A 20039-nucleotide genomic window follows, 5' to 3' on the forward strand; every position below is an offset into this window, starting at 1 on the left:
ACATGATAGGGTTAATTGCTATTAATATGAGGCACGTGGAGTTGCTAAACTGTAATGCACAATTGTGGCTAAAAGTATGGACCTGTACATTTCAATGAGCCCATACACATAGATGCTGTTTTTGCGGCCCAGTTGAAGAGCTGCAAAATATAGAACAGGTCCTACACCTGTCCCACACCTGTCTGCATTTGCAGGCCTGTCAATTCATTTTTAATCTATAGATCAGTGAAAACCACATGTGCCATTTGTGTGCAGGAGGCCTCAGGCTGAAGCCTCATGGATACGGCTTCAAAAACCTGACCAAAAACCTCTGTATGAACTTACCCTTAGGGAGTTTTTTGCCGGGGTTGTGACACCTTGTACCCAGGTGCTCCTAAGGCCAATTCCTGTTCCTCCTAGGCATCATCGCTGTCATTTTGGTGTAAGTGTGACACTCATTCATTCCTGGCTTTGGTTTTGCTGTTACCGCTCCACCAGGAATTAAATGTGGCTGAAATGAATCCACATTTCACTGAGAGAAAACTGAAGGTACTGGCGACCGGGGCTGCAGCATCTACAGGTGTTACCTCACTCTGCTACCAGTCACATATGTTATCACTAATTGTGGGTATTGAAGAGTTTGGGAGTTATTCTGGTATAGACATAAACTGAATCCATAGTAAAGCCTGTAGTTGTTAAACCTGCAGATAAAGATACCAGTCTTATTTCATTGCAATGTGTGTCTTCTTTTAAATATTTAGGAATAAGCATATTTGTATCTTTAATGATTTTGTTAAATTATCACAGAAGAACAAACAAAAACAAGCTACAATAGAGGCCTGGGACTTGTATGCTTTGAAGGATTTGCTACCTGGTAATATTGGGACTGAGATACCGAGCACATACTGTATAATGTAAGGGTCAGAATTCAAGTCATTTACTTGAGAAATACATACAAAGAAATGACAAGTTATAATGAATTATTTCCCACAAAACTACACATCAATCCACTCCGTTCTTCCTGCTCTATGACATGTTACTTGCAGATTGCTGTACATAGCATTTCTTCATGACAGGTTACTTTTATTATATGAGTGTAAGGCTTGGTTCACACATTAGTATGCCATCCATCCATCTGAATTCAGTTTGAGACTAAAAATGGACTTACTGATTGTATACTGATACCTTTTTATGCTGATAGCAAACGCTGTTCATCCCCTAGAGGACAGATAAGGGGACTAAAAGTAGAAAATTGTAAACAGAGTAGAGATACGGACAGCATAAAAAGGTGTCAGTATACAATCAGTATGTGCATCAGTCCGTTTTTAGTCTCAAAATGAGTTCAAATGGACGGATGGCATACTGATGTGTGAACCAAGCCTTACACTGGCTCTCTGCACTTACTGGCTTACTACCTTGCCCAGCAGTCCTAGACACCTGAGCATGCTTCTGTTTCTTTAAGGATTAGGATGCTCACCTGCAAGCTTTCTTCTGCCAATTTCTGCCTTGTCCATTCTGTGCCTGAGCAATGCTATAATTTTGTCCTCTTCTCCTATGTGTCCTATATTCCTTATGGATGGATGTTCTCCCTGCTTTTTTGACCAGTGGTTCTTAACCTTGTTTGAGGTACCGACACATTCACCGAACCCTTCTTTAGTGATAAATCAAATATGATTTTTTTCCAAATTCAAGTCATAGGTATATGGTTTTTTTTTTTACTGGTACACAAAATGAATAATGCATAGGGCCTAGGGTTTGATCGGACCCTGGTTAAGAACCCCTGTTTCAGACACATGTCCTTCTATTACTACATAACCCTGTTACCTCTTGTTCTGCTTTGGCTCCTGTGTAAGACCTGGACTGCATCCCTGTGTGACATGTTCTCCTATGTCATTCTGCTGCTTGGATCCCCTTGTGTCTCTGGTGCCTGTTCTTTTTTTGAGATATACCTCTTCTACATGTCCCGGCTGTCTGGTGTGAACTGTTCCTTTAGTGTACACTTCTGCTGCAGCAGCCTGGAGGGAACCAGAGGATGGGAGTAGTAGTGGTGAATGATCTGCCTCCGGATAGGCCTCAACTACTGTCTCAGCTCTTAGGCCAGACACCAATGAGCGGAGTCCTGCAGCACTACCTGATGGTAGCATATACTGGGGGTTGAGAATAGTCCTAGCAGGGGTCTGGATAACACCTCCTGGCACAGGACTCCTTCACTCCTCCTGTCACAGTGTCCATAGGGCAGACAGCTGAGCTCCCTGTCTCAGGGCTGTATCTTCCGTCTCAGGGCTGTATCTTCCACCTCAGGGACTGTGTTGAGAACTATTAGGCCTCAGTGTCACAGAACTGTCCTGTCACAAAACAAACTGCTTGACTGGAGACTTTCATCTCACAGACACCACACAGTGAACTGTGACAGACCAGGGCTGTACCAAGTGTAGGGGTGAACAATGGGGAAACTAACAGAGAATATGTACAGGGGGGCAGCAAAGTTGGCAATTGCCCAGGGCCCGAGCACATACAGGGGCCCCCTGGCAGTGAAATACTGTCCCTATTAATATAGAGAAAGTATATGTCGGGAGGACACCACGTGCAGCTGCAGCATCGGCTAATACAGGGGTCAGCAATCTACAGATATTGATAGAGCGCGTGGTCCCTTCTCTGGCTGCCCTCTGCCCAACAATGAGAGGAGAGAGCGCCCAGGAGGCGGGGCTTATCCCTATACAGCACAAGGCCCCTGCTGGGCTCCTGCCATTACATCCTGCACACAAGAGAAGGAGCAGAGGAAGCTCTGAGGTAAAGTGAAAGGGAAAAAAAGCACCAGGCACCAGCTAGAGTTACTACAGTATGCCTAGTAATGTCAGACATTGGGGGTTATTCATTCAGTTTTAGTATCTCCATGTGCCTCATATTCATAGCAGTTAACCCCATCATGTCCCTGTGTACTTCACATAAGAGTTACTGATATGTGAGCTATATGGGGGTACCAATAATGGTGATCCATTATTATTACCTCATGTCTCTCATATATCAGTAACCCTTTTGTGAGGTACACAGGGGTTAATGTGAGGGACATGATGGGGTTAACTGCTATTAATATGAGGTACATGGAGTTACTAAGCTGTAATGCACATGACCAGGCTTTGTGTTCACAATTGTGGATAAAATTATTGACTAATGGTCCCGTATACACAGCCGTGGTTTTTGCAGCCGTGTGTCTAGGACAAATTGAAGAGCTCCAAATGATGGGGCAAGTCCTATATGTGCCCTGTACCTGTCCTATATCTTTCCTATACCTGGCTGCATTTGTGTCCCTGTCAATTCATTTTTAATGTAGGTCAGTGAAGGCTGCATTCACACAGAGTTATTTGGTCAGGAATCTACCCCAAAATCCTAACCAAAAAACACCTCACCATACAGTCCTATGTAATCCCCCTTTTTTTTTTTTTTTTCTGCTAGCAGATTTTTTGTCTCAGGAAATCAATACAAGTCAGTGGGAGGCGGTAAGACCGCTAGCGGTTTTTGGCACTTTTTTTTGGCTAAAAACACCTCAAAATACTCCAGGTGGATTTTCCGCCTCCCATTGACTTGCAATGATTTTTTTTCAGGCGGAAACGCTTGAAAAACGCTTCAAAAAACGCCTCATGAATTATCCTGCAGCAGATTTTTCCTGACAAAATTCTTGACCAAAAAACTCTGTGTGAACTCAGTCTTAGGGAAGCAGCACACGACCATGTGAGACACGGTCCGCATGTCAGCCAGATTTACTGGCTTGCACTTCATGCTGACAGTCGGGCTCCTAGCAGTGCAGTCATCTGCAATATTAGGAGTCCCGGCCTACCAGCGACATTCTGCCCCATATCAATAACAGTACAGGACAGTATGTCGCTGGTCGTGTGCTGCTCCCCTAAGGCTGAGGCTCCACATTGTGTAATAGCAGTATTTTTGTTGCAAATTTTGCTGTAATTATTTGAGCCAAAGCCAAGAGTGGCTACAAAAAGGATGGGAAATATCTAGAACCTTCTTATACTGTATGTCTCCCTTCTGCTCAATCCCCCAATGTGATTTACTGCTGCTTTTTTCCAGTGTTTTTTTTTTTAGCAAAATCTGCAACAAAAAAACTGCGTTTCCATAACATGGGACCTCAGCCTATACCACTAGAAAGATGCAATGCACTGAATTCACTGCACTGCCAGTTTTTACGGTATGGGCCCTAGTGATGGAGATTTCGGTGCCATTAATTTCGGCAGCAATATCTCTCCACTGTCAGAAGAGCGGGTCTTATAGCTCAGAGTCATTCCTGGGCTGTGAGGAACACCCTCCTGACTGTACTGCTCCATAGCCTTGTACTGTCAGAGGGCATTTTTTACCGCCCAGCAATGATGCTAGGCTGGAAGGCTCACCTTTCCACCAGTGGAAAGATATCAGTGCCAATATCTCCATCATGGTCAATACCAGCAAAGTTGACACTGCAATGAATTCACTTGGTTTTCTAGCACTATATAATACCGCACATCTCTGAAGACATGAAAGGTTCGCTTAAATGCCCTTCAACTCCATCAGTTCTCTGGTTGGGGAATCTTGTAGTAAGTGACTGACGTGATGGTATTTAGTCCTGCTATAGCGGTCAGTGAGTGACGTGATGGTATTTAGTCCTGGTATAGTGGTCAGTGGCTGATGTGATAGTATTTGGTCCTGGTATAGCGGTCAGCGGGTGGCGTGACAGTATTTAGTCCTGGTATAGCGGTCAGCGGGTGATGTGACAGTATTCAGTCCTAGTATAGCAGGTCATGTGACAGTATTTAGTCCTGGTATAGCGGTCAGCAGGTGATGTGACAGTATGTAGTCCTGGTATAGCGGTCAGCGGTTGATGTGACAGTATTCAGTCCTAGTATAGCAGGTGAAGTGACAGTATTTAGTCCTGGTATAGCGGTCAGCGGATGATGTGACAGTATTCAGTCCTAGTATAGCAGGTGATGTGACAGTATTTAGTCCTGGTATAGCGGTCAGCGGTTGATGTGACAGTATTCAGTCTTAGTATAGCAGGTGACGTGACCGTATTTAGTCCTGGCATAGCAGTCAGCGGGTGATGTGACAGTATTCAGTCCTAGTATAGCAGGTGATGTGACAGTATTTAGTCCTGGTATAGCGGTCAGCGGGTGATGTGACAGTATTCAGTCCTAGTATAGCAGGTGATGTGACAGTATTTAGTCCTGGTATAGCGGTCAGCAGGTGATGTGACAGTATTCAGTCCTAGTATAGCAGGTGATGTGACAGTATGTAGTCCTGGTATAGCGGTCAGCGGTTGATGTGACAGTATTCAGTCCTAGTATAGCAGGTGAAGTGACAGTATTTAGTCCTGGTATAGCGGTCAGCGGTTGATGTGACAGTATTCAGTCTTAGTATAGCAGGTGACGTGACCGTATTTAGTCCTGGCATAGCAGTCAGCGGGTGATGTGACAGTATTTAGTCCTAGTATAGCAGGTGACGTGACAGTATTTAGTCCTGGTATAGCGGTGTACGTGACAGTATTTAGTCCTGGTATAGCGGCCAGCTGGTGATGTGACAGTATTTAGTCCTAGTATAGCAGGTGACGTGACAGTATTTAGTCCTGGTATAGCGGTCAGCGAGTGATGTGACAGTATTTAGTCCTGGTATAGCGGTGTACGTGACAGTATTTAGTCCTGGTATAGCGGTCAGCGGGGGATGTGACAGTATTCAGTCCTAGTATAGCAGGTGACGTGACAGTATTTAGTCCTGGTATAGCGGTCAGCGAGTGATGTGACAGTATTTAGTCCTGGTATAGCGGTGTACGTGACAGTATTTAGTCCTGGTATAGCGGTGGACGTGACAGTATTTAGTCCTGGTATAGCAGTCAGCGGGTACATGACAGTATTTAGTCCTGGTATAGCGGCCAGCTGGTGATGTGACAGTATTCAGTCTTAGTATAGCAGGTGACGAGACAGTATTTAGTCCTGGTAGCACTATATAATACCGCACATCTCTGAAGACATAAAAGGTTCGCTTAAATGCCCTTCAACTCCATCAGTTCTCTGGTTGGGGAATCTTGTAGTAAGTGACTGACGTGATGGTATTTAGTCCTGCTATAGCGGTCAGTGAGTGACGTGATGGTATTTAGTCCTGGTATAGTGGTCAGTGGCTGATGTGATAGTATTTGGTCCTGGTATAGCGGTCAGCGGGTGGCGTGACAGTATTTAGTCCTGGTATAGCGGTCAGCGGGTGATGTGACAGTATTCAGTCCTAGTATAGCAGGTCATGTGACAGTATTTAGTCCTGGTATAGCGGTCAGCAGGTGATGTGACAGTATGTAGTCCTTGTATAGTGGTCAGCGGTTAATGTGACAGTATTCAGTCTTAGTATAGCAGGTAACGTGACAGTATTTAGTCCTGGTATAGCGGTCAGCGGGTGATGTGACAGTATTTAGTCCTAGTATAGCGGTCAGCGGTTAATGTGACAGTATTCAGTCTTAGTATAGCAGGTGACGTGACAGTATTTAGTCCTGGTATAGCGGTCAGCGGGGGATGTGACAGTATTTAGTCCTGGTATAGCGGTCAGCTGGTGATGTGACAGTATTTAGTCCTAGTATAGCAGGTGACATGACGGTATTTATTCCTGGTATAGTGGTCAGCGGGTGACGTGACAGTATTTAGTCATGGTATAGCAGTCAGTAGATGACGTGACAGTATTTAGTCCTGGTATAGCGGTCAGTGTGTGATGTGACAGTATTTAGTCCTAGTATAGCAGGTGACGTGACAGTATTTAGTCCTGGTATAGCGGTCAGTGTGTGATGTGACAGTATTTAGTCCTAGTATAGCAGGTGACGTGACAGTATTTAGTCCTGGTATGGTGGTCAGCAGGTGATGTGACAATATTTACTCTTGGTATCGTGATCCTATTTGATAACTTAATATTTTTTAGGGTAGGGAAGGACATGTGCCTTGATGATTCTGCACCTGATCTATAAAGATAAGGCTCACAAGCAACTAGTTTGCCTAGGCAAAAAACCTTACAAATTTACAATCACTTAAAAGACATTAAGAACACCCCTGTAAGTACTAGTTATAGGCACTGCAGCACATTAAATTTACAGAGTGTGACTATGTTGTATGTACAATATTTAATTATTTGGGGCCCCACTTTAAATTTTGCCCAGGGCCCCATTTTGTCTAAAATCGGCCCTGACAAGGGGGAGCTGCAGAAGAGTGACAAGCAACATATAACATATAGATAAGGCATACAAACATAATCCAGAAGCAGAAAGACAAACACAGTATGAGCAGGAGCTCTCTGTTATACTGCACCCCTACCTGTCCTGATGTCCTGACTAGGAATCCTGTGCAAATCTGGTCTCTGCTAACTGTATGATGTAGCCTGTTCATCTTTCATTACCTCTCTTCATAGGTGTAACTAGCAAAGACTGGGCCTCATAGCAAGCTTTTGACTTGTGCACCCCTCATGGCATAGTGGTCCCTTAACTGTCCCCCACACAGTATAATGCCACATTTACACAGTATAATGTGCCATATTGGCCTCCGCACACAGTATATTGTCACATAGTGGCCACTCCTCACAGCACAGTGTTATATTGTGGTCCCTCCACCCAGTATAATGTTCTATAGAGGCTCCTCCACACAGCATTATGCCCCATAGTTGCCCCTCCACACAATATAATGTCCCATGATGGCCGTTGCACACAGTATAATGTTCCATAGCAGACTCCATACAGTATAATGTCCCACAGTAACCCCTCCACATATTATTATGTTCCTTCGTGGCCCCAAATGTGTTTGTTGCAAACATTCTGAGTTCAGAAGAGCCCAAAACTTTAGGGGTATTCTACCCATGAACTATTATTATACTGTGGGGTCTTTTCAGATCTTGAGGCCCAGGGGAGGTGAAAAACATAAAAAAAAACTGTGGTACTTACCTCTCCTGCGCTCCGGCAGGAATCCCTGCTGTTTTCATCACAGACGTCGTAATGCTGGCCTGACCACATAACTTTTGTGATGTCACTACAGAGGCCTGAAGACAGTTGCACCAGGAGAGGTGAGTAACACTGCTTTTTATGTTCACTCACCTCCTCTGGGCCTAGAATATAATAATTGCAGTATATGTGCACCCATAGATCCCATATAGGGGAAAAGAGTATCCTAGAGAGCCCTGAGTAGTACAAATTGTTTGTAACTAAAAATATTAATAAAAATACATGCTTTACAATAAAACAAAACAACAATTGGTTACACAGAACATCCTTGAATTACATATACTGTATAGTCTCTTAATTTTAATGAAAACTGTATAATTCTCCTTTTCCCCTGTGGCATGTCTTCAAGAATATTGCTTGCTTGCCAACCCCCCACCCACGCACACACAAACGCCTCCACACATAAGTAAACATTTGTAACTCTCCTAACTTGACATTTTCAATAGCTTTCATTAACATGTATTGTGTGATATCATGCTGTAGCATGTTATCATATTTAAGTTAAAGAGTGCTACATATATTTCAGATTATTGCTGAAGGTCCAAGCAGCAGAACAACCTGTAATCAGTTTAGCATTGGGGAATCCACTTAACAAAAAAGAACCATATTGTAAGCATAGCTTATACAAAACTATGACTTCCCAGTGGATATTCTTAGAAGCAACCTGTTGGTGCCAAATAAGTTTCATCCAGTAATAGGCTCTCTATGCTGTACTTGTGCAAGAATTCTGCAGGACTTTTCTAATCCTGTTTTTTTTTTAAGCACAAGTTTGAAGTTAAAATAAAGAAAAATATATAGTGGTTTAGAGTCCTAATGCTCTGGCTTTGACATTTTTTGGCTTTAGGCCAAACAGTCCTCCTTCAGACTATCCTATGACTCAGTTCACATCTGCGTTCAGGATTCCATTCCCCTCTCCACATGCTGCAAGCAGCACTTCTCTCTCTGCATTTTTCATGCGGAAACCATACAGACCCCATTATAGTCTATAACACATAGACAAAAATGTTTGAAGACAATGCATAGAGAGGACCTTTCACCACCTCCATAAACTCCAGTTTTTAGTGTCTGTTAATAGGCGCTACCTCACTGATTGCAGCTAAGTTGGAGACTTTATTCAGAGATCCCGTCAGAGGCAGCCAGTGTCAGAGCTCAGAAACACACACCTTCCCTGCCATACCTGACACCGCCCCCAGGGCTGGTCCCTATCTGCTCTGTCCTGTTGCAAGATGGCTCCCACGCAGCGGGAGTTGTCCTGTTCCTACGGCAGCCAGAAGCCTTATGAAGACTCTCAAGCCTATCATAGGAATATTACTATTGAGGCTGGTCATAGACGTAGCAAAAGTCAGAAAGACTGCAGGTTCATGACCCCTAGGGGGGAGGGTCTAAGAAAATAGTAAAAAAATAAATTTTTTAAAAATATATAAAAAAAAATCAATAAAAATCTAAAAATTAACACTTCCCCTTTTGTGTAGATTCGAAATATAGATAAATAAACATAAACAAATTATGCATCCCTACATCAGAAAAACACCCAGTCAGCAAACATATAAAAATATTTTTCCAATATGGAGGACGCCAGAGTGGGGAAAAAAATCAAAACAGCTATTTTGCCTCCCATAAAAATTTGAAAAAAAAAAGTGATTAAAACTTCAGACATTTCCAAAATGGTATAGCTAAAAAGTACACCTGGCTAATTTTTTTTTTATGCCTACCCCTACATGAAAATCTAAAAATGTGGGTGTCAAAATATGATGACTCCAAAAATGTAAAAATAACTATATGTTTGTTATCCCAAAATTGTATGACCCATAGTGTACAGGTGAAAAAGTCACTTTGGCTACACAGTGAATGCCATAAAAACAAAGCCCGTACGAACATTTCAAAAACTTGTTTTTTCCAATTCCCTCCCCTTCAGAATATTTTTACAGCTTCCCAGTATATTGTATAGAATATTAAATGAGGCCATTACAAAATATATTTTGTTTTGCAAACACTAAGCCCTCATATAGTTCTGTGAATGTCAAAATAACACATTTATGGGGTTTGGAAGATGGAGAGTCAAAAGCTAAAATCGATGGGTAGGGGTTAAACGTGCGTCACATTTATATAATGTTCATCTTTCTGCTTGCTTACGAGTCCACAGTTCTGTACTGATATATTTCACAATTCTTTATCTGCATAATGGAGCTCTATTTAACAAATGTTAACATTTTTCTTACATGCAGTGTCTACGTGGTGCACACTCTGCAAGGTTTTATGCTATTAGATATTAACTTTTCTGGGAGCCGTATAAATCGGGACAAGCAAGCAATAAAGGTCAGTTGCAGAGCCATCTCCTAAGAAGATCACCATAATAGTTGTATGCCTTACCTCAATGTTACAGATGTAGTAGAATTTAAAGGGGTTGTCTGGAACTATGATATTGATTGCTGTGGCCTCTTCACGTTCTATCAAGCACAGTGCCTTATATTATATAGTGGCTGCTTTCGGTATTGCAGCTCAACCCCAATTATTTGAATAGGACTGGGTTTTAGCATGGGTATGTGACAAATGGTTGTAACATCACTGGCCTGAAAAGAGAAATTGCAGCTCAATATCATAGTCTGACAAAACCCTATTAACATCGCTGTGTCACAGAGTGTTATCTTAGGTGTATTAACGTTTCAATGACGTTGTTAAGATACCTTACTGCAACAAGTCATTACAGAGCAGAAAGTCAGATTTACTTTGCTACATCTCTACGCATCCCATTTTCTTGAGAACATTTGTTCTTGACTGCATGGTTGTTTGATCTTACTTGCCTATATATCTTTACATTATATACTGAGAATGTATTCAGTCTTCAGCATTCATATATAGTAATACATGGCAATGAATAATGTAATGATATGCATGTATATATATATATATATATATATATATATATCTCCTATGAGTACAGTAAATATTGAAAAATTGAAAACTCTATAAATTGCCAATTCTCTATAAGTATATATAGCACTTATATAGAGTAATAAATGGTAATGAACAACATAATTATTTGTTCTGGATTATTTATTTATATATATATATATATATATATATATATATATATATATATATATATATATAGTAAACCTGCTTAATATTGAAAACTCTCTTTTATCTGCCAATTCTACAACTATATATACCATTTATATTCACAACAAAAATCCTCCATAGATTCTCATTTTATTACAATCTAAAGCATTTCTAAGCAATTCCCTAAAGCAATGAAAATGGTTGATAAACCTGTATATCTCACATATGTTTTTATTTTCTATCATTAACGTTTTATTATGTAAATCCTTTAATTTCATCTAAAAAATCCTTCATCTCTCATTCTAATATGTTGCAGATGAGGCCGTATTCTCTGTAGTAATGAATCTATGATAGGAAGAAATGCTGTATATCTCTTAGGAGCCTTTAAATGGTTGACAATTATGTTGGCAAGCTATATAACTGTCTTTATTTTTTTGGATAATAACATAAAATAATAAGCACATGACCTTTAGCATTTTTATCGGAGGGAAGAGGGAATGTAGTATGGGTAATCTTTTTAATCACTGTTCTATGAATTGAGCGTTAGTACTTCACAGCTTTATTGTTCCATATGATGTCTCTAATTGTACAATAGCATACTCCTCTAGAAAAGTGTACTCCGTTATCACTCAGTCTGCACTATGCCAGCAGAAAGTAATTGATTACTTGGCACAGGGATGAAAGAGACACCTCGGGCTTAGAGCCATGAATCATTACTGCATCATCATTTTACCCTTCCTACTGCCACAATCCTGCATTACATTAGATTCAAGCATTGCAGCATTTTAATAGTACAGATTGTAGTGCACAAATCCTGGATGTGTATGAGAGGCGAACCCTCTGGGTGGCTGCTATGTGTTTGTACTGCAGATTTCAAGTTATGTCAGTTTAATACCCTATAAATCATTTTGTTCAGATTTTATTTTTCTCTTTGAAAAAAACATGAAATATCAGGACTGTGTATTTCTTGGTGTGCTAGTGACTTACCGTGCAGATAGAAATGTGTGCATCTGTTTTATACCTACAAATATAAATGGATACTATATATTTTTCATTTGTAGATTGCAGAGAAATGTTATTAGCTTGACTACCACTCGGTCAGTCATTCCCACACTGATCTGCAAATTATCCCCTTACATTCATTACCAGGCACTAGTGATGGATAGAAAATTAGTTATTTTTTTTAAAGACAGAAGCTGTTTTGTTTTAACCTTGGTCATTCTATTATTTGAGGACCTTTTACCCCCTCCACAAACTCCAACTCTTTGCATCCTTCGATAGGCAATGCTCTATTAATTCCATTTATCTCAAGCCTCAACCATTCCCAGGAAATTACAGCTGTTTGTTTCAGCACCAATAGGTTAATTTGACTATCTACTGTCAGGTGGGTGGTCCCAGGTTGTCTGTGTCCATCCAGGACCACACACCTAACAGTAGAGGGAGGTCTACAAAGAGGATAAAACAGTGGAAACCTTACAGACCCCATTATAGCCTATGAGGTCCATGGTTTTCTGCAGATAACCGATTTTTAAGCAGGCAGGATCTCCATTATTCGCACCATGCAGACCCGAGCGACAGAGACCCAGACGTTAGTCTGAACCTAGCATCAGACTGCTAAGGCAGTATGCTTCATCATCACTACAGGGCATGTAAATAAGGTGGCCTTTTCAAAAAGTATTCTTCTTGGGAAGTATTGATGTATATTCATTTTTAAAAGACCGGCCCACAGATCCATAGGGGTTCGTCCATTATGGACACATGCACATATGCATATGGAATATGCACAGCATGAATGTTTCTGTAACTAGCTCAGTTTTCAATTGAGAGAGACCTGGACATCCTATCTCCACTTGACATGACACCTTTGCCTACTGGAATGGGAGTCAAGGGATTTGATCTTCTCACATGTTTCTATGAGATATCTTAAGATCAGATTAGATTTCCCATTAGAAAAGAAGATTTTAAATTATCCCCTATCGATAGGATAGGGGATGACTTTCTGATCAGTGGGGTCCAATCACTTGGGATTACCAACTATTCTGAGAATGGTGTCCTGTTCTCCTGTAATGTTGGAATAACCAACTGAGCATGCGCCCTGTTGGAGCAATGGTGGTGCAGCAGTAGGGCAGCACATGCATTGCTCCATTCAATAAGAACACTGGAAATAGCCAAAGTACAGTGCTCGGCTATGTCTGTCACTCCTACTGAAATAAATGCAGTATGGGGCCACACGGTGGCTCAGTGGTTAGCACTGCAGCCTTGCAGCGCTGGAGTCCTGGTGTTCAATCCCACCAAGGGCAAAAAACCATCTGCAAGAAGTTTGTATGTTCTCCCCGTGTTTGCATGGATTTCCATCCCATATTCCAAAGACATAATGATAGGGAAAAAAATGTACATTGTGAGCTCTATGTGGGGCTCACAATCTACATTTAAAAAAAAAATAAAAAAAAAAATAAAAGCAGTATGTGCGCTGCCCTGCTACCACAACACCACCACTCCATTCAGAATAGGGGACAGAATTTCCCTGTTCTCCTGATCGTTGGGGATTTGAGCAGTTAGGCCACCACCAATCTATGGGAATGCAGGTGTAGGGAAAGTGTCAAAATACTCCAATGATCTACAGAAGGGCTGGAATGAGATTAGATTATTTATTTTTTTACCACATCAATAAATGCATTCCTGTAGAGACAGAATAAGTGTTTATGTACAGGGAATGATGCCCATTTATTAGCCCCTGAGCAATAGCAAACGGTGACTCCTGAGCAATAGCAGAAGGTGGGTTGTATATATCTAAATAAGTAATTGAGATTGCATGTAAGAAAATAATCAAACTGTGTGACATTCTAACAAACTTCATTGACATTTTACATGTTTATTCTTTATTTCAACATGATCAACTGCTGCATCCTCCTACCCATGGATGTACAGACATGCCCACTCTCACCTTTGCTAGGAATTTGGTTAAGAACTGTAAACGTAAATGAAACAATTTCAGTACGATATTGCAACATGCTGGGAAAATCTTTGACAGGCTAAAATTCATATCATAACTTGAGACCGACAAACCTCACAAAATAAATTTGATGAATATTTGTGAGGTCCAGCCAATTAACTTTTTTCAGAAACTGTGATTGCTATTATTACACTCTGGGGTACCTTCACACGCCAGAGTATAATAAGCGGAGGCTCAGGCCCAGTTACACTCACATTGCCTCACCTGACATCCTCGCAGCATCCTGCTTTTCCCTCGACATCCTGTCCTGGCCTCTTCCAGGTCAAATTATCATGACATTGGCATTTCCGATATGGCCCCAGGATGTCATTCAGAGATCATAAGAGGACACCATGAGGTTGACTCGCCTCCCCTGGGACTCCACTTGAGGAGACCCCAAAGTATAATAGAACTTCGTGAATGACGAACTCCAAAAGTTTGTATTTCGGTCCAGCCAAAAACTTGTTGAAAACTTGGGTTGAATCCAGTTCCATCCCTAATCATAACCATTGGGTGGCCTTATATAGATACGTATACAATAAATATTTCATGACAAAGTAAGGGTGCATTCAATGGGAGTGTATACGGCGCTCAAAATCTCACACGGCGTATACATGCCAAGTCACGCGGCACATTACTCTATGTGAATGCACCCTAACACTAAATTATATTTTTCATTTTACATTCTTTGGTAAAGCTGGTTATTTCATGTCATACTTCTCAATTTGTTGATAGGTAGGGTCTACAGTGATGTATACTTTAGAGTCATGTAGTTTACTCTAATATAAAAGGAATGTGAACAGATTAAGGTTTCAGATCTACTTTAGTAAATTAATGGCAGCAGATTGATTACACTTCTTTGACTCTTACAACTGTAATTACTGCTTGCCATCGAAAATAATGGCTCTATGGAAATCTCGTGTAAATATTTAATAGTAATGTGTTTTTCATTGTCGGTAAGAACAATGGGAACGTCTGGTGTATGTCAAAAGAATAAAGTCATAGTAAGTTTCAGCACTTGTATCAAGATGTATCATTTATATCCGTGGTATGCACAATGTGTCTTTTTCAGAATCAAAGTGCTAACTACATGTCAACATCTCTCAACATATGTTCTTAAAGTTGTCCTCTTGGATGGCAATTCTATTATTTAAGTCTCTACTTGAGCTCAATGGGGAAATCAACAGAAAACAAATAAACAGACTGCTCTTAAACCGGAGGGTAACATCTATAAAAAGTTGACATGTATTTCTGCATGTTTGATTACCAAACATTCATCAAGAATGACAAAACTCATTAAAGAAGAAATATCAAAGCTTAGTTTAATCTTAGGTTGATGTTGTAGCTATAAATTCTCAGAAGTCTATCCTGCACTACTTGCTTCAGGTAAATTATAATAAGAAATCTGTGATTCATTAGTTTGAATTGAAGAGACAAAAGCCACTTACGAACAGATTTACTTGTCCCAAGCACATTCAGGCTATGCCTTTTACCAGTGGCGGCCATATGGTGCTCTCATTCCAGTTAAGGTTTATAGTCACTGCATGACATGCCAACAAGAATTTGTAGAAAGCCTACTAAAGAGCCATAAAAATGTCTATGAACTTCTTACATATGTTACATTGTTGCATAAACCGTTCTCAAGTGAGAGATTTATTTCTTGATCAGTATTGGCCACACTTGAGTATAATATAGAAATTAGAGTATTATGGGATGGACAGTTGGAGAATTGTTTTCAACAGGATGAATATGCGTTGTTCATAAATTATATTAGAAAACCAAATAAAGGGAGTCTGTCAGGTCAAAAATGACTCTCAAACCAATATTAGTGCCATGTAGAGATTTTTATTGGGAGCAAAAATACACTTTTTTGGCCACGAACCAATGAAACAATGCAGAGAGAGACATCACATATTGATATGCAAAATTTAGGCAAAAATTAGCACATTTTGGCACACTTAAGCTATTCCCTTTTTCTCATGAAGTCATGCCTCTTTTCCTTCAAACCACCTAGTACAAAAAAACTCCTACATTTACATTTTGGCGCATTTTACACCAAGGTCAAACTCCATATTAAATATGCCCAATTAAAACTGCCTTGTGAAATACGTCTTAAATAACTTGCACCTTCATTTTTATCTCATTGTAGGCTGTTTGCAGACAAATTCTAAGCAAAGTCAGCACATGGGGGACACGGGGATGTCCCCCATATGCCGCACATGCACTGGCCTTGCTTCCTCAGATCCTTTAATTAAATGAATAGGAGCCACAGAAGCAAGGGCCGCAACATAGGACACAAATAGGACCTGTTCTATATTTTGTAGTCCAGACTGTTGGCTTGCCAATGCGTTCGGTAGTCCGTTCAGCGGGGTCCCCATGCGGATTCCCCGAACGGATTACAGACGCGGATGTGAACGAGGCCTTAGTGTCAATTTCAGTTCCAGCAGGTAAAGACTAGCTGCTATGATATCTCGGGTAAAGAAGAGGACACCACCTTCTTCCTCACTATTATCTCTCCTCCCTTTCTTGAGCTTGCTCTATAACTGTCCTCTTAATTGATTTATTCTATCAGATTTTATTTCTTAGGTTCAGGTTTCTTTATAAAGAATTTTTATCCTGATTAGTAATGCTAACTGACCAACAATGTATGAAGTGCTACATGTACTCTCAGAGTTTGCCATGCTGGAGATAAAAGTAACATTTTGTAATACAGCTACATAGCATCACACTCTTACAAACTCTACTTCACCTCTAAATCTACAGAATAACCTGTGGGAAATGTAAGACTGGTTAATAATGAAACCTTGATTCCATTTTCTACTTAACAAGTCAGTGGAGAGCAATAGTTTTAATACAAAATGATAGTGCACAGTTTAATTGGAGAAGATGATGCTCCACACTCACCTCTTGAGTGTTGTAAAGCATAGTAATACAGATTGTACTCAGCCATGCCCCTAGATAATAAGGCAGATCATGATATTTTATTATGCTTATTATATTTAGTAATTACAGAATGATCAATTGATGCTTTCGTCCGAATGTTCATGAATGATATTTATTACACTGGATTGGTTGGCTTTTAAGAACACCTTAAAAACTTCTTAAGAACTTAACTTTGATATTAACTTTTGCAGATTTGACGTGCATGTACAACACTGTGCCGACCCTGGAAGACTTGCAGCAACCATTGCAAGGTCAGAATAATAGCAGGTAATTTGACTTCTGTAAAAATAACAATTTCAAAGGATAATTATCAAAAGGGTCAAGACCAAATATAGAATAACCTATTCTGTTAATGGCATCTTTATTAAGAACCTTTTTTTTTTTTTTTTCAAATCCTTTATGTTGGAATATAACTAACTTTATGGGAATGAGAACTAATGAATGTCATTATAGAAAAAGATGGCAGATTATGTAATGCACCATATACTTTATGGCAAAAGTCAAGTTTGCATATTAAGGCTTAATTGATATTTTAAGAACAAGCTGATCAATCTTCAGAACTGAATGTACTATACTAATTGGTATTAAATGTGTCATTCAATCATTATGATTGTGTTAATTAGAACATAGTAATTACATACAGCACACAACTGAATGTGATGTCCACTTAATAGTACTTACATATGTTCACTAATATTTTACGTGTTAGTTTAGAAGTTTGCACATCAGAGCGGCTTTACTACTGCAGAAGGTTTTATCCATAGTCAGCCATTTTGGAAACTGTAAAAAAAACAAAAAACAAACTACATCTGACCACCTGGAGAAGTATATAGATTTTTCTTTATATTTCTTATACCATTTAGCCTTGGCTCAAGAAATGGGACAAAATGGCAAAAAAAAGACAAAACAAGAACTCAATGTGTATCAGGGGCAACAATGTTAGGCTTAGTTCACACGGAGTATACACATGTATACACGTGTCAGAATGTGAGCGCTGAAAACAGAACCCATTCATTTCAATTTGTCGGCTTACAGGCATATAATGTGCGTAATTTTGCGCCCGCAAAATTACGCGCGTTAGACGAAAAAAAACAAAAAAACATTGAACTCAATGGCTTACCACATTTTACACGTGTATTTTTACACGTGTAATTTGTGGCAAAATGCGCGGTGCATTACTCCGTGTGAAGACTAAAAGCCTCCCATTGATTTCAATGTGTAGCGCCCGTAAGCCGACACATTGAAATGAATGGGATCTGTTTTGAGCACTCACATTCTGACATGTGTATATGTGTCAAAATGCGCGTGCGTTAACTCCATGTGAACTAAGCCTTAAACTAAACTATCATCTATTTGTAGATTCCTTTATCTGTCTTTTCCGTGTTATATAATTGATAAAGATAACCTTTCTTAGGTTATACCATCAGTATAAAAGGAGTGTTATGCTCCTTTAATATCGATGCCACTTCCCTGGGTTGGTCCCAGACCTACAATTGGGGCCACAACAACTCATGAATGATTTGATGGTGATGACTTTTTGAAGATTTCCCTGTTAGGCCCCACATTGCGGAAACGCAGCTTTTTTTGTTGCAGATTTAGCTGCGTTTTTTTCAGCCAAAGCCAAGAATGGTTACATGAAGAGTGGGAAATATATAGGAAGCTTTTATAATTCTACTTTCTACTTAATCCACTCCTGCAAGTAAAGAAGCTGCGTTTCTGCAATGTGGGGCCTCAGCCTTACAGTGCCACTCATAATCCTTGGCTGTGTCTGGTACTGCAGGCTACTCTAACAGGACTACAAGGGCCTGATAGATATTGATCTCCACCAATTACAGATTGTTGGTATATCCCATAGATCTACAAGTCAGCAAACCAATTTCATTATTTATTTTTATACTATTTATAGAATATATTACATTTTCCATTTTCACTTTATCATTGGATCAGCTCTTTATTGTTTATATATCTCACACCATTATGATTATTTATTGCGTTTCCTTATATATAAATTTATATGTCCTGTTGTCAGCCGTGACCTTCACTCCGTACATGATTTTAGATGTTTTTATTGGATGTTTATTGGTCTATTTATGGTAATAATAAAATTGATGATTTTTTTTTTTTTTTTTTTTTTTTTTTTTTTTTTTTTAATATTACGTTTGAGACTATATATAACTTTGTGTGGTTACATATATAGGGGTTCTTGTTCATTATTTTACGATTTATGGAAAATTGTAGCTGATCAATGTAAGTTTACAGCCAGGTTTACATACAACTAAAAACCTCTTCCATTTCTCCAAGCTGATAACATTTTCTGCATGTCTTGCTGTAAACACGTTTCAACTTGTACTTTAAAGTGAATGAGAAAAATAAATAAAATGATTTTGAACATATCAGATCAATGGTTGATGAATTCATGCAAACTTATTTATTTTTAATATTTTTGAAAGAAAAAATGAAATGACATTTTTCTTTTCTTCGCGAGAGATACTCATTTTAACAAATTGATTACCAAGCTTTGATTCTACTGTATAAACCCATGTAACACTTGGCAGCATGAGCTGAATTATTTAGCAGGATGTTGTGGCGGTTGGTAATCATGAATGGTTGTCAGTTTGATATAATAGTTACTAAAATTTAATGCAGTTTACTTCACAGCAGTTGCTTTCAAATAAACTGGGAAAGTATCGGTAGCTACAACACTGCTCATCATTCAATGTCTGGGAAGCTTTGGGCAATAAATCATATCAGATAAAAACATGCTCTGTTTGGCAGGCAATTTTCATACGGTTACAATGTTGCTTATCAAGAATTTAACCTAAAAATAAGGGCCTTGACATTTTTGAGCAGCATCTTACATCACATTTGAAATGTCACATGAGTACGTAAGAACTATACAAGATATTAAGGGGTTGTCAAGGATTGATAAAAAAGGGTCCAAATCCCCTTGAATGAGGCTAAGCTGCAATACCACATGCATAAGTGTGGTGCTATGCAGAAGCTTTTTATTTTTTTTCTGTCCATTTAGGTAGTACCTGTAAATATTAATTAATGTGGGAGGAAAGG

Source organism: Leptodactylus fuscus, chromosome 10 (genome assembly GCF_031893055.1).
Source record: "Leptodactylus fuscus isolate aLepFus1 chromosome 10, aLepFus1.hap2, whole genome shotgun sequence".
NCBI lineage: Eukaryota > Metazoa > Chordata > Amphibia > Anura > Leptodactylidae > Leptodactylus > Leptodactylus fuscus.